The 12,790-nt window shown below is 46.5% G+C and overlaps 25 non-coding genes and 3 pseudogenes across 25 annotated transcripts; all 28 read right to left on the bottom strand.

Moving 5' to 3' along the window:
- Window positions 1–263: 263 nt before the first annotated feature.
- On the bottom strand, window positions 264–382 carry LOC149396467 (5S ribosomal RNA). The gene has a single exon (XR_016299377.1). It is a non-coding gene; the product is annotated as a 5S ribosomal RNA (ribosomal RNA).
- A 333-nt stretch (window positions 383–715) lies between these two features.
- LOC149396466 (5S ribosomal RNA) lies at window positions 716–834 on the bottom strand. Its single transcript, XR_016299089.1, has one exon. It is a non-coding gene; the product is annotated as a 5S ribosomal RNA (ribosomal RNA).
- A 334-nt stretch (window positions 835–1,168) lies between these two features.
- LOC149396465 (5S ribosomal RNA) lies at window positions 1,169–1,285 on the bottom strand (annotated as a pseudogene).
- A 330-nt stretch (window positions 1,286–1,615) lies between these two features.
- LOC149396464 (5S ribosomal RNA) lies at window positions 1,616–1,734 on the bottom strand. Its single transcript, XR_016299376.1, has one exon. It is a non-coding gene; the product is annotated as a 5S ribosomal RNA (ribosomal RNA).
- Window positions 1,735–2,068: 334 nt separating this feature from the next.
- On the bottom strand, window positions 2,069–2,187 carry LOC149396463 (5S ribosomal RNA). Its single transcript, XR_016298378.1, has one exon. It is a non-coding gene; the product is annotated as a 5S ribosomal RNA (ribosomal RNA).
- A 334-nt stretch (window positions 2,188–2,521) lies between these two features.
- Window positions 2,522–2,638, bottom strand: LOC149396462 (5S ribosomal RNA; annotated as a pseudogene).
- Window positions 2,639–2,968: 330 nt separating this feature from the next.
- Window positions 2,969–3,087, bottom strand: LOC149396461 (5S ribosomal RNA). The gene has a single exon (XR_016299375.1). It is a non-coding gene; the product is annotated as a 5S ribosomal RNA (ribosomal RNA).
- A 334-nt stretch (window positions 3,088–3,421) lies between these two features.
- LOC149396460 (5S ribosomal RNA) lies at window positions 3,422–3,540 on the bottom strand. The gene has a single exon (XR_016298363.1). It is a non-coding gene; the product is annotated as a 5S ribosomal RNA (ribosomal RNA).
- A 334-nt stretch (window positions 3,541–3,874) lies between these two features.
- Window positions 3,875–3,993, bottom strand: LOC149396459 (5S ribosomal RNA). Its single transcript, XR_016298626.1, has one exon. It is a non-coding gene; the product is annotated as a 5S ribosomal RNA (ribosomal RNA).
- A 333-nt stretch (window positions 3,994–4,326) lies between these two features.
- LOC149396458 (5S ribosomal RNA) lies at window positions 4,327–4,445 on the bottom strand. Its single transcript, XR_016299374.1, has one exon. It is a non-coding gene; the product is annotated as a 5S ribosomal RNA (ribosomal RNA).
- Window positions 4,446–4,779: 334 nt separating this feature from the next.
- On the bottom strand, window positions 4,780–4,898 carry LOC149396457 (5S ribosomal RNA). The gene has a single exon (XR_016299373.1). It is a non-coding gene; the product is annotated as a 5S ribosomal RNA (ribosomal RNA).
- A 333-nt stretch (window positions 4,899–5,231) lies between these two features.
- Window positions 5,232–5,350, bottom strand: LOC149396456 (5S ribosomal RNA). Its single transcript, XR_016299372.1, has one exon. It is a non-coding gene; the product is annotated as a 5S ribosomal RNA (ribosomal RNA).
- A 331-nt stretch (window positions 5,351–5,681) lies between these two features.
- Window positions 5,682–5,798, bottom strand: LOC149396455 (5S ribosomal RNA; annotated as a pseudogene).
- A 330-nt stretch (window positions 5,799–6,128) lies between these two features.
- On the bottom strand, window positions 6,129–6,247 carry LOC149396454 (5S ribosomal RNA). Its single transcript, XR_016299371.1, has one exon. It is a non-coding gene; the product is annotated as a 5S ribosomal RNA (ribosomal RNA).
- Window positions 6,248–6,581: 334 nt separating this feature from the next.
- LOC149396453 (5S ribosomal RNA) lies at window positions 6,582–6,700 on the bottom strand. The gene has a single exon (XR_016298376.1). It is a non-coding gene; the product is annotated as a 5S ribosomal RNA (ribosomal RNA).
- Window positions 6,701–7,034: 334 nt separating this feature from the next.
- LOC149396452 (5S ribosomal RNA) lies at window positions 7,035–7,153 on the bottom strand. The gene has a single exon (XR_016298509.1). It is a non-coding gene; the product is annotated as a 5S ribosomal RNA (ribosomal RNA).
- Window positions 7,154–7,486: 333 nt separating this feature from the next.
- On the bottom strand, window positions 7,487–7,605 carry LOC149396451 (5S ribosomal RNA). The gene has a single exon (XR_016299369.1). It is a non-coding gene; the product is annotated as a 5S ribosomal RNA (ribosomal RNA).
- Window positions 7,606–7,939: 334 nt separating this feature from the next.
- On the bottom strand, window positions 7,940–8,058 carry LOC149396450 (5S ribosomal RNA). Its single transcript, XR_016299368.1, has one exon. It is a non-coding gene; the product is annotated as a 5S ribosomal RNA (ribosomal RNA).
- A 334-nt stretch (window positions 8,059–8,392) lies between these two features.
- LOC149396449 (5S ribosomal RNA) lies at window positions 8,393–8,511 on the bottom strand. The gene has a single exon (XR_016299367.1). It is a non-coding gene; the product is annotated as a 5S ribosomal RNA (ribosomal RNA).
- Window positions 8,512–8,844: 333 nt separating this feature from the next.
- On the bottom strand, window positions 8,845–8,963 carry LOC149396448 (5S ribosomal RNA). The gene has a single exon (XR_016298888.1). It is a non-coding gene; the product is annotated as a 5S ribosomal RNA (ribosomal RNA).
- A 334-nt stretch (window positions 8,964–9,297) lies between these two features.
- LOC149396447 (5S ribosomal RNA) lies at window positions 9,298–9,416 on the bottom strand. The gene has a single exon (XR_016299366.1). It is a non-coding gene; the product is annotated as a 5S ribosomal RNA (ribosomal RNA).
- Window positions 9,417–9,750: 334 nt separating this feature from the next.
- Window positions 9,751–9,869, bottom strand: LOC149396446 (5S ribosomal RNA). The gene has a single exon (XR_016298507.1). It is a non-coding gene; the product is annotated as a 5S ribosomal RNA (ribosomal RNA).
- A 333-nt stretch (window positions 9,870–10,202) lies between these two features.
- LOC149396445 (5S ribosomal RNA) lies at window positions 10,203–10,321 on the bottom strand. The gene has a single exon (XR_016299364.1). It is a non-coding gene; the product is annotated as a 5S ribosomal RNA (ribosomal RNA).
- A 334-nt stretch (window positions 10,322–10,655) lies between these two features.
- On the bottom strand, window positions 10,656–10,774 carry LOC149396444 (5S ribosomal RNA). Its single transcript, XR_016299363.1, has one exon. It is a non-coding gene; the product is annotated as a 5S ribosomal RNA (ribosomal RNA).
- A 334-nt stretch (window positions 10,775–11,108) lies between these two features.
- LOC149396443 (5S ribosomal RNA) lies at window positions 11,109–11,227 on the bottom strand. The gene has a single exon (XR_016299362.1). It is a non-coding gene; the product is annotated as a 5S ribosomal RNA (ribosomal RNA).
- A 333-nt stretch (window positions 11,228–11,560) lies between these two features.
- LOC149396442 (5S ribosomal RNA) lies at window positions 11,561–11,679 on the bottom strand. Its single transcript, XR_016298887.1, has one exon. It is a non-coding gene; the product is annotated as a 5S ribosomal RNA (ribosomal RNA).
- A 334-nt stretch (window positions 11,680–12,013) lies between these two features.
- LOC149396441 (5S ribosomal RNA) lies at window positions 12,014–12,132 on the bottom strand. The gene has a single exon (XR_016299361.1). It is a non-coding gene; the product is annotated as a 5S ribosomal RNA (ribosomal RNA).
- Window positions 12,133–12,466: 334 nt separating this feature from the next.
- On the bottom strand, window positions 12,467–12,585 carry LOC149396440 (5S ribosomal RNA). The gene has a single exon (XR_016299360.1). It is a non-coding gene; the product is annotated as a 5S ribosomal RNA (ribosomal RNA).
- Between the last annotated feature and the right edge of the window lie 205 nt (window positions 12,586–12,790).

Genomic DNA, 12,790 nt, shown 5'->3' with positions numbered 1-12,790 from the left:
GGTGCACCAAAAATCACATAAAATATATGAATTCCTAATAACTTTTCGCGATCTTCGCGTTGGGACGGTTTCGGAAGAGTGATCGGCGAAATTCCGACAAGGTGAACGGGGGAAGGGTAAAATCGTAAATTTCGCCCTCGGTCGGAATTTCGACTTTCACCGGTGAATTGTAAGCGTAAACGGGCATTTGAACAAGACTCGGAGCGATTTTTGGTGAAATTCCATCGTTTCGGCCTCCGAAAAAAATAATTCGCAAAAAAAGAGGGATGCAACACGAGGACTTCCCAGGAGGTCACCCATCCTAGTACTACTCTCGCCCAAGCACGCTTAACTTCGGAGTTCTGATGGGATCCGGTGCATTAGTGCTGGTATGATCGCATCCGCAAGCATTAGCGCGCATTATCTATATAAGAATCAACGCCGCGACTCCCAAAAGCCATAACTACGTCTTCGGTGCACCAAAAATCACATAAAATATATGAATTCCTAATAACTTTTCGCGATCTTCGCGTTGGGACGGTTTCGGAAGAGTGATCGGCGAAATTCCGACAAGGTGAACGGGGGAAGGGTAAAATCGTAAATTTCGCCCTCGGTCGGAATTTCGACTTTCACCGGTGAATTGTAAGCGTAAACGGGCATTTGAACAAGACTCGGAGCGATTTTTGTTGAAATTCCATCGTTTCGGCCTCCGAAAAAAATAATTCGCAAAAAAAGAGGGATGTAACACGAGGACTTCCCAGGAGGTCACCCATCCTAGTACTACTCTCGCCCAAGCACGCTTAACTTCGGAGTTCTGATGGGATCCGGTGCATTAGTGCTGCAATGATCGCATCCGCAAGCATTAGCGCGCATTATCTATATAAGAATCAACGCCGCGACTCCCAAAAGCCATAACTACGTCTTCGGTGCACCAAAAATCACATAAAATATATGAATTCCTAATAACTTTTCGCGATCTTCGCGTTGGGACGGTTTCGGAAAAGTGATCGGCGAAATTCCGACAAGGTGAACGGGGGAAGGGTAAAATCGTAAATTTCACCCTCGGTCCGGAATTTCGACTTTCACCGCTGAATTGTTAGCGTAAACGGGCATTTGAACAAGACTCGTAGCGATTTTTGGTGAAATTCCACCGTTTCGGCCTCCGAAAAAAATAATTCGCGAAAAAAGAGGGATGTAACACGAGGACTTCCCAGGAGGTCACCCATCCTAGCTACTCTCGCCCAAGCACGCTTAACTTCGGAGTTCTGATGGGATCCGGTGCATTAGTGCTGGTATGATCGCATCCGCAAGCAGCGCGCATTATCTATATAAGAATCAACGCCGCGACTCCCAAAAGCCATAACTACGTCTTCGGTGCACCAAAAATCACATAAAATATATGAATTCCTAATAACTTTTCGCGATCTTCGCGTTGGGACGGTTTCGGAAGAGTGATCTGCGAAATTCCGACAAGGTGAACGGGGGAAGGGTAAAATCGTAAATTTCGCTCTCGGTCGGAATTTCGACTTTCACCGGTGAATTGTAAGCGTAAACGGGCATTTGAACAAGACTCGGAGCGATTTTTGGTAAAATTCCATCGTTTCGGCCTCCGAAAAAAATAATTCGCAAAAAAAGAGGGATGCAACACGAGGACTTCCCAGGAGGTCACCCATCCTAGTACTACTCTCGCCCAAGCACGCTTAACTTCGGAGTTCTGATGGGATCCGGTGCATTAGTGCTGGTATGATCGCATCCGCAAGCATTAGCGCGCATTATCTATATAAGAATCAACGCCGCGACTCCCAAAAGCCATAACTACGTCTTCGGTGCACCAAAAATCACATAAAATATATGAATTCCTAATAACTTTTCGCGATCTTCGCGTTGGGGCGGTTTCGGAAAAGTGATCGGCGAAATTCCGACAAGGTGAACGGGGGAAGGGTAAAATCGTAAATTTCGCCCTCGGTCCGGAATTTCGACTTTCACCGGTGAATTGTAAGCGTAAACGGGCATTTGAACAAGACTCGGAGCGATTTTTGGTGAAATTCCATCGTTTCGGCCTCCGAAAAAAATAATTCGCAAAAAAAGAGGGATGCAACACGAGGACTTCCCAGGAGGTCACCCATCCTAGTACTACTCTCGCCCAAGCACGCTTAACTTCGGAGTTCTGATGGGATCCGGTGCATTAGTGCTGCTATGATCGCATCCGCAAGCATTAGCGCGCATTATCTATATAAGAATCAACGCCGCGACTCCCAAAAGCCATAACTACGTCTTCGGTGCACCAAAAATCACATAAAATATATGAATTCCTAATAACTTTTCGCGATCTTCGCGTTGGGACGGTTTCGGAAGAGTGATCGGCGAAATTCCGACAAGGTGAACGGGGGAAGGGTAAAATCGTAAATTTCACCCTCGGTCCGGAATTTCGACTTTCACCGCTGAATTGTTAGCGTAAACGGGCATTTGAACAAGACTCGTAGCGATTTTTGGTGAAATTCCACCGTTTCGGCCTCCGAAAAAAATAATTCGCGAAAAAAGAGGGATGTAACACGAGGACTTCCCAGGAGGTCACCCATCCTAGCTACTCTCGCCCAAGCACGCTTAACTTCGGAGTTCTGATGGGATCCGGTGCATTAGTGCTGGTATGATCGCATCCGCAAGCAGCGCGCATTATCTATATAAGAATCAACGCCGCGACTCCCAAAAGCCATAACTACGTCTTCGGTGCACCAAAAATCACATAAAATATATGAATTCCTAATAACTTTTCGCGATCTTCGCGTTGGGACGGTTTCGGAATAGTGATCTGCGAAATTCCGACAAGGTGAACGGGGGAAGGGTAAAATCGTAAATTTCGCCCTCGGTCGGAATTTCGACTTTCACCGGTGAATTGTAAGCGTAAACGGGCATTTGAACAAGACTCGGAGCGATTTTTGGTGAAATTCCATCGTTTCGGCCTCCGAAAAAAATAATTCGCAAAAAAAGAGGGATGCAACACGAGGACTTCCCAGGAGGTCACCCATCCTAGTACTACTCTCGCCCAAGCACGCTTAACTTCGGAGTTCTGATGGGATCCGGTGCATTAGTGCTGGTATGATCGCATCCGCAAGCATTAGCGCGCATTATCTATATAAGAATCAACGCCGCGACTCCCAAAAGCCATAATTACGTCTTCGGTGCACCAAAAATCACATAAAATATATGAATTCCTAATAACTTTTCGCGATCTTCGCGTTGGGGCGGTTTCGGAAAAGTGATCGGCGAAATTCCGACAAGGTGAACGGGGGAATGGTAAAATCGTAAATTTCGCCCTCGGTCCGGAATTTCGACTTTCACCGGTGAATTGTAAGCGTAAACGGGCATTTGAACAAGACTCGGAGCGATTTTTGGTGAAATTCCATCGCTTCGGCCTCCGAAAAAAATAATTCGCAAAAAAAGAGGGATGCAACACGAGGACTTCCCAGGAGGTCACCCATCCTAGTACTACTCTCGCCCAAGCACGCTTAACTTCGGAGTTCTGATGGGATCCGGTGCATCAGTGCTGCTATGATCGCATCCGCAAGCATTAGCGCGCATTATCTATATAAGAATCAACGCCGCGACTCCCAAAAGCCATAACTACGTCTTCGGTGCACCAAAAATCACATAAAATATATGAATTCCTAATAACTTTTCGCGATCTTCGCGTTGGGACGGTTTCGGAAGAGTGATCGGCGAAATTCCGACAAGGTGAACGGGGGAAGGGTAAAATCGTAAATTTCACCCTCGGTCCGGAATTTCGACTTTCACCGGTGAATTGTAATCGTAAACGGGCATTTGAACAAGACTCGGAGCGATTTTTGGTGAAATTCCACCGTTTCGGCCTCCGAAAAAAATAATTCGCAAAAAAAGAGGGATGCAACACGAGGACTTCCCAGGAGGTTACCCATCCTAGTACTACTCTCGCCCAAGCACGCTTAACTTAGGAGTTCTGATGGGATCCGGTGCATTAGTGCTGGTATGATCGCATCCGCAAGCATTAGCGCGCATTATCTATATAAGAATCAACGCCGCGACTCCCAAAAGCCATAACTACGTCTTCGGTGCACCAAAAATCACATAAAATATATGAATTCCTAATAACTTTTCGCGATCTTCGCGTTTGGACGGTTTCGGAAGAGTGATCGGCGAAATTCCGACAAGGTGAACGGGGGAAGGGTAAAATCGTAAATTTCGCCCTCGGTCGGAATTTCGACTTTCACCGGTGAATTGTAAGCGTAAACGGGCATTTGAACAAGACTCGGAGCGATTTTTGGTGAAATTCCATCGTTTCGGCCTCCGAAAAAAATAATTCGCAAAAAAAGAGGGATGCAACACGAGGACTTCCCAGGAGGTCACCCATCCTAGTACTACTCTCGCCCAAGCACGCTTAACTTCGGAGTTCTGATGGGATCCGGTGCATTAGTGCTGGTATGATCGCATCCGCAAGCATTAGCGCGCATTATCTATATAAGAATCAACGCCGCGACTCCCAAAAGCCATAACTACGTCTTCGGTGCACCAAAAATCACATAAAATATATGAATTCCTAATAACTTTTCGCGATCTTCGCGTTGGGGCGGTTTCGGAAAAGTGATCGGCGAAATTCCGACAAGGTGAACGGGGGAAGGGTAAAATCGTAAATTTCGCCCTCGGTCCGGAATTTCGACTTTCACCGGTGAATTGTAAGCGTAAACGGGCATTTGAACAAGACTCGGAGCGATTTTTGGTGAAATTCCATCGTTTCGGCCTCCGAAAAAAATAATTCGCAAAAAAAGAGGGATGCAACACGAGGACTTCCCAGGAGGTCACCCATCCTAGTACTACTCTCGCCCAAGCACGCTTAACTTCGGAGTTCTGATGGGATCCGGTGCATTAGTGCTGGTATGATCGCATCCGCAAGCATTAGCGCGCATTATCTATATAAGAATCAACGCCGCGACTCCCAAAAGCCATAACTACGTCTTCGGTGCACCAAAAATCACATAAAATATATGAATTCCTAATAACTTTTCGCGATCTTCGCGTTGGGACGGTTTCGGAAGAGTGATCGGCGAAATTCCGACAAGGTGAACGGGGAAAGGGTAAAATCGTAAATTTCGCCCTCGGTCGGAATTTCGACTTTCACCGGTGAATTGTAAGCGTAAACGGGCATTTGAACAAGACTCGGAGCGATTTTTGGTGAAATTCCATCGTTTCGGCCTCCGAAAAAAATAATTCGCAAAAAAAGAGGGATGCAACACGAGGACTTCCCAGGAGGTCACCCATCCTAGTACTACTCTCGCCCAAGCACGCTTAACTTCGGAGTTCTGATGGGATCCGGTGCATTAGTGCTGGTATGATCGCATCCGCAAGCAGCGCGCATTATCTATATAAGAATCAACGCCGCGACTCCCAAAAGCCATAACTACGTCTTCGGTGCACCAAAAATCACATAAAATATATGAATTCCTAATAACTTTTCGCGATCTTCGCGTTGGGACGGTTTCGGAAGAGTGATCGGCGAAATTCCGACAAGGTGAACGGGGGAAGGGTAAAATCGTAAATTCCACCCTCGGTCCGGAATTTCGACTTTTACCGCTGAATTGTTAGCGTAAACGGGCATTTGAACAAGACTCGTAGCGATTTTTGGTGAAATTCCACCGTTTCGGCCTCCGAAAAAAATAATTCGCGAAAAAAGAGGGATGTAACACGAGGACTTCCCAGGAGGTCACCCATCCTAGCTACTCTCGCCCAAGCACGCTTAACTTCGGAGTTCTGATGGGATCCGGTGCATTAGTGCTGGTATTATCGCATCCGCAAGCAGCGCGCATTATCTATATAAGAATCAACGCCGCGACTCCCAAAAGCCATAACTACGTCTTCGGTGCACCAAAAATCACATAAAATATATGAATTCCTAATAACTTTTCGCGATCTTCGCGTTGGGACGGTTTCGGAAGAGTGATCGGCGAAATTCCGACAAGGTGAACGGGGGAAGGGTAAAATCGTAAATTTCGCCCTCGGTCGGAATTTCGACTTTCACCGGTGAATTGTAAGCGTAAACGGGCATTTGAACAAGACTCGGAGCGATTTTTGGTGAAATTCCATCGTTTCGGCCTCCGAAAAAAATAATTCGCAAAAAAAGAGGGATGCAACACGAGGACTTCCCAGGAGGTCACCCATCCTAGTACTACTCTCGCCCAAGCACGCTTAACTTCGGAGTTCTGATGGGATCCGGTGCATTAGTGCTGGTATGATCGCATCCGCAAGCATTAGCGCGCATTATCTATATAAGAATCAACGCCGCGACTCCCAAAAGCCATAACTACGTCTTCGGTGCACCAAAAATCACATAAAATATATGAATTCCTAATAACTTTTCGCGATCTTCGCGTTGGGGCGGTTTCGGAAAAGTGATCGGCGAAATTCCGACAAGGTGAACGGGGGAAGGGTAAAATCGTAAATTTCGCCCTCGGTCCGGAATTTCGACTTTCACCGGTGAATTGTAAGCGTAAACGGGCATTTGAACAAGACTCGGAGCGATTTTTGGTGAAATTCCATCGTTTCGGCCTCCGAAAAAAATAATTCGCAAAAAAAGAGGGATGCAACACGAGGACTTCCCAGGAGGTCACCCATCCTAGTACTACTCTCGCCCAAGCACGCTTAACTTCGGAGTTCTGATGGGATCCGGTGCATTAGTGCTGCTATGATCGCATCCGCAAGCATTAGCGCGCATTATCTATATAAGAATCAACGCCGCGACTCCCAAAAGCCATAACTACGTCTTCGGTGCACCAAAAATCACATAAAATATATGAATTCCTAATAACTTTTCGCGATCTTCGCGTTGGGACGGTTTCGGAAGAGTGATCGGCGAAATTCCGACAAGGTGAACGGGGGAAGGGTAAAATCGTAAATTTCACCCTCGGTCCGGAATTTCGACTTTCACCGGTGAATTGTAATCGTAAACGGGCATTTGAACAAGACTCGGAGCGATTTTTGGTGAAATTCCACCGTTTCGGCCTCCGAAAAAAATAATTCGCAAAAAAAGAGGGATGCAACACGAGGACTTCCCAGGAGGTCACCCATCCTAGTACTACTCTCGCCCAAGCACGCTTAACTTAGGAGTTCTGATGGGATCCGGTGCATTAGTGCTGGTATGATCGCATCCGCAAGCATTAGCGCGCATTATCTATATAAGAATCAACGCCGCGACTCCCAAAAGCCATAACTACGTCTTCGGTGCACCAAAAATCACATAAAATATATGAATTCCTAATAACTTTTCGCGATCTTCGCGTTGGGACGGTTTCGGAAGAGTGATCGGCGAAATTCCGACAAGGTGAACGGGGGAAGGGTAAAATCGTAAATTTCGCCCTCGGTCGGAATTTCGACTTTCACCGGTGAATTGTAAGCGTAAACGGGCATTTGAACAAGACTCGGAGCGATTTTTGGTTAAATTCCATCGTTTCGGCCTCCGAAAAAAATAATTCGCAAAAAAAGAGGGATGCAACACGAGGACTTCCCAGGAGGTCACCCATCCTAGTACTACTCTCGCCCAAGCACGCTTAACTTCGGAGTTCTGATGGGATCCGGTGCATTAGTGCTGGTATGATCGCATCCGCAAGCATTAGCGCGCATTATCTATATAAGAATCAACGCCGCGATTCCCAAAAGCCATAACTACGTCTTCGGTGCACCAAAAATCACATAAAATATATGAATTCCTAATAACTTTTCGCGATCTTCGCGTTGGGGCGGTTTCGGAAAAGTGATCGGCGAAATTCCGACAAGGTGAACGGGGGAAGGGTAAAATCGTAAATTTCGCCCTCGGTCCGGAATTTCGACTTTCACCGGTGAATTGTAAGCGTAAACGGGCATTTGAACAAGACTCGGAGCGATTTTTGGTGAAATTCCATCGTTTCGGCCTCCGAAAAAAATAATTCGCAAAAAAAGAGGGATGCAACACGAGGACTTCCCAGGAGGTCACCCATCCTAGTACTACTCTCGCCCAAGCACGCTTAACTTCGGAGTTCTGATGGGATCCGGTGCATTAGTGCTGGTATGATCGCATCCGCAAGCATTAGCGCGCATTATCTATATAAGAATCAACGCCGCGACTCCCAAAAGCCATAACTACGTCTTCGGTGCACCAAAAATCACATAAAATATATGAATTCCTAATAACTTTTCGCGATCTTCGCGTTGGGGCGGTTTCGGAAAAGTGATCGGCGAAATTCCGACAAGGTGAACGGGGGAAGGGTAAAATCGTAAATTTCGCCCTCGGTCCGGAATTTCGACTTTCACCGGTGAATTGTAAGCGTAAACGGGCATTTGAACAAGACTCGGAGCGATTTTTGGTGAAATTCCATCGTTTCGGCCTCCGAAAAAAATAATTCGCAAAAAAAGAGGGATGCAACACGAGGACTTCCCAGGAGGTCACCCATCCTAGTACTACTCTCGCCCAAGCACGCTTAACTTCGGAGTTCTGATGGGATCCGGTGCATTAGTGCTGGTATGATCGCATCCGCAAGCATTAGCGCGCATTATCTATATAAGAATCAACGCCGCGACTCCCAAAAGCCATAACTACGTCTTCGGTGCACCAAAAATCACATAAAATATATGAATTCCTAATAACTTTTCGCGATCTTCGCGTTGGGACGGTTTCGGAAGAGTGATCGGTGAAATTCCGACAAGGTGAACGGGGGAAGGGTAAAATCGTAAATTTCGCCCTCGGTCGGAATTTCGACTTTCACCGGTGAATTGTAAGCGTAAACGGGCATTTGAACAAGACTCGGAGCGATTTTTGTTGAAATTCCATCGTTTCGGCCTCCGAAAAAAATAATTCGCAAAAAAAGAGGGATGCAACACGAGGACTTCCCAGGAGGTCACCCATCCTAGTACTACTCTCGCCCAAGCACGCTTAACTTCGGAGTTCTGATGGGATCCGATGCATTAGTGCTGCTATGATCGCATCCGCAAGCATTAGCGCGCATTATCTATATAAGAATCAACGCCGCGACTCCCAAAAGCCATAACTACGTCTTCGGTGCACCAAAAATCACATAAAATATATGAATTCCTAATAACTTTTCGCGATCTTCGCGTTGGGACGGTTTCGGAAGAGTGATCGGCGAAATTCCGACAAGGTGAACGGGGGAAGGGTAAAATCGTAAATTCCACCATCGGTCCGGAATTTCGACTTTCACCGCTGAATTGTTAGCGTAAACGGGCATTTGAACAAGACTCGTAGCGATTTTTGGTGAAATTCCACCGTTTCGGCCTCCGAAAAAAATAATTCGCAAAAAAAGAGGGATGCAACACGAGGACTTCCCAGGAGGTCACCCATCCTAGTACTACTCTCGCCCAAGCACGCTTAACTTCGGAGTTCTGATGGGATCCGGTGCATTAGTGCTGGTATGATCGCATCCGCAAGCATTAGCGCGCATTATCTATATAAGAATCAACGCCGCGACTCCCAAAAGCCATAACTACGTCTTCGGTGCACCAAAAATCACATAAAATATATGAATTCCTAATAACTTTTCGCGATCTTCGCGTTGGGACGGTTTCGGAAGAGTGATCGGCGAAATTCCGACAAGGTGAACGGGGGAAGGGTAAAATCGTAAATTTCACCCTCGGTCCGGAATTTCGACTTTCACCGGTGAATTGTAATCGTAAACGGGCATTTGAACAAGACTCGGAGCGATTTTTGGTGAAATTCCACCGTTTCGGCCTCCGAAAAAAATAATTCGCAAAAAAAGAGGGATGCAACACGAGGACTTCCCAGGAGGTCACCCATCCTAGTACTACTCTCGCCCAAGCACGCTTAACTTAGGAGTTCTGATGGGATCCGGTGCATTAGTGCTGGTATGATCGCATCCGCAAGCATTAGCGCGCATTATCTATATAAGAATCAACGCCGCGACTCCCAAAAGCCATAACTACGTCTTCGGTGCACCAAAAATCACATAAAATATATGAATTCCTAATAACTTTTCGCGATCTTCGCGTTGGGACGGTTTCGGAAGAGTGATCGGCGAAATTCCGACAAGGTGAACGGGGGAAGGGTAAAATCGTAAATTTCGCCCTCGGTCGGAATTTCGACTTTCACCGGTGAATTGTAAGCGTAAACGGGCATTTGAACAAGACTCGGAGCGATTTTTGGTTAAATTCCATCGTTTCGGCCTCCGAAAAAAATAATTCGCAAAAAAAGAGGGATGCAACACGAGGACTTCCCAGGAGGTCACCCATCCTAGTACTACTCTCGCCCAAGCACGCTTAACTTCGGAGTTCTGATGGGATCCGGTGCATTAGTGCTGGTATGATCGCATCCGCAAGCATTAGCGCGCATTATCTATATAAGAATCAACGCCGCGATTCCCAAAAGCCATAACTACGTCTTCGGTGCACCAAAAATCACATAAAATATATGAATTCCTAATAACTTTTCGCGATCTTCGCGTTGGGGCGGTTTCGGAAAAGTGATCGGCGAAATTCCGACAAGGTGAACGGGGGAAGGGTAAAATCGTAAATTTCGCCCTCGGTCCGGAATTTCGACTTTCACCGGTGAATTGTAAGCGTAAACGGGCATTTGAACAAGACTCGGAGCGATTTTTGGTGAAATTCCATCGTTTCGGCCTCCGAAAAAAATAATTCGCAAAAAAAGAGGGATGCAACACGAGGACTTCCCAGGAGGTCACCCATCCTAGTACTACTCTCGCCCAAGCACGCTTAACTTCGGAGTTCTGATGGGATCCGGTGCATTAGTGCTGGTATGATCGCATCCGCAAGCATTAGCGCGCATTATCTATATAAGAATCAACGCCGCGACTCCCAAAAGCCATAACTACGTCTTCGGTGCACCAAAAATCACATAAAATATATGAATTCCTAATAACTTTTCGCGATCTTCGCGTTGGGGCGGTTTCGGAAAAGTGATCGGCGAAATTCCGACAAGGTGAACGGGGGAAGGGTAAAATCGTAAATTTCGCCCTCGGTCCGGAATTTCGACTTTCACCGGTGAATTGTAAGCGTAAACGGGCATTTGAACAAGACTCGGAGCGATTTTTGGTGAAATTCCATCGTTTCGGCCTCCGAAAAAAATAATTCGCAAAAAAAGAGGGATGCAACACGAGGACTTCCCAGGAGGTCACCCATCCTAGTACTACTCTCGCCCAAGCACGCTTAACTTCGGAGTTCTGATGGGATCCGGTGCATTAGTGCTGGTATGATCGCATCCGCAAGCATTAGCGCGCATTATCTATATAAGAATCAACGCCGCGACTCCCAAAAGCCATAACTACGTCTTCGGTGCACCAAAAATCACATAAAATATATGAATTCCTAATAACTTTTCGTGATCTTCGCGTTGGGACGGTTTCGGAAGAGTGATCGGCGAAATTCCGACAAGGTGAACGGGGGAAGGGTAAAATCGTAAATTTCGCCCTCGGTCGGAATTTCGACTTTCACCGGTGAATTGTAAGCGTAAACGGGCATTTGAACAAGACTCGGAGCGATTTTTGTTGAAATTCCATCGTTTCGGCCTCCGAAAAAAATAATTCGCAAAAAAAGAGGGATGCAACACGAGGACTTCCCAGGAGGTCACCCATCCTAGTACTACTCTCGCCCAAGCACGCTTAACTTCGGAGTTCTGATGGGATCCGATGCATTAGTGCTGCTATGATCGCATCCGCAAGCATTAGCGCGCATTATCTATATAAGAATCAACGCCGCGACTCCCAAAAGCCATAACTACGTCTTCGGTGCACCAAAAATCACATAAAATATATGAATTCCTAATAACTTTTCGCGATCTTCGCGTTGGGACGGTTTCGGAAGAGTGATCGGCGAAATTCCGACAAGGTGAACGGGGGAAGGGTAAAATCGTAAATTCCACCCTCGGTCCGGAATTTCGACTTTCACCGCTGAATTGTTAGCGTAAACGGGCATTTGAACAAGACTCGTAGCGATTTTTGGTGAAATTCCACCGTTTCGGCCTCCGAAAAAAATAATTCGCAAAAAAAGAGGGATGCAACACGAGGACTTCCCAGGAGGTCACCCATCCTAGTACTACTCTCGCCCAAGCACGCTTAACTTCGGAGTTCTGATGGGATCCGGTGCATTAGTGCTGGTATGATCGCATCCGCAAGCATTAGCGCGCATTATCTATATAAGAATCAACGCCGCGACTCCCAAAAGCCATAACTACGTCTTCGGTGCACCAAAAATCACATAAAATATATGAATTCCTAATAACTTTTCGCGATCTTCGCGTTGGGGCGGTTTCGGAAAAGTGATCGGCGAAATTCCGACAAGGTGAACGGGGGAAGGGTAAAATCGTAAATTTCGCCCTCGGTCCGGAATTTCGACTTTCACCGGTGAATTGTAAGCGTAAACGGGCATTTGAACAAGACTCGGAGCGATTTTTGGTGAAATTCCATCGTTTCGGCCTCCGAAAAAAATAATTCGCAAAAAAAGAGGGATGCAACACGAGGACTTCCCAGGAGGTCACCCATCCTAGTACTACTCTCGCCCAAGCACGCTTAACTTCGGAGTTCTGATGGGATCCGGTGCATTAGTGCTGGTATGATCGCATCCGCAAGCATTAGCGCGCATTATCTATATAAGAATCAACGCCGCGACTCCCAAAAGCCATAACTACGTCTTCGGTGCACCAAAAATCACATAAAATATATGAATTCCTAATAACTTTTCGCGATCTTCGCGTTGGGACGGTTTCGGAAGAGTGATCGGCGAAATTCCGACAAGGTGAACGGGGGAAGGGTAAAATCGTAAATTTCGC

Source organism: Urtica dioica, chromosome 5 (assembly GCF_054948205.1).
Source record: "Urtica dioica subsp. dioica isolate 48M chromosome 5, U.dioica_male_clone48M_v1_H2, whole genome shotgun sequence".
Taxonomy (NCBI): domain Eukaryota; kingdom Viridiplantae; phylum Streptophyta; class Magnoliopsida; order Rosales; family Urticaceae; genus Urtica; species Urtica dioica.
This window is presented reverse-complemented; position numbering and strand designations above follow the sequence as displayed.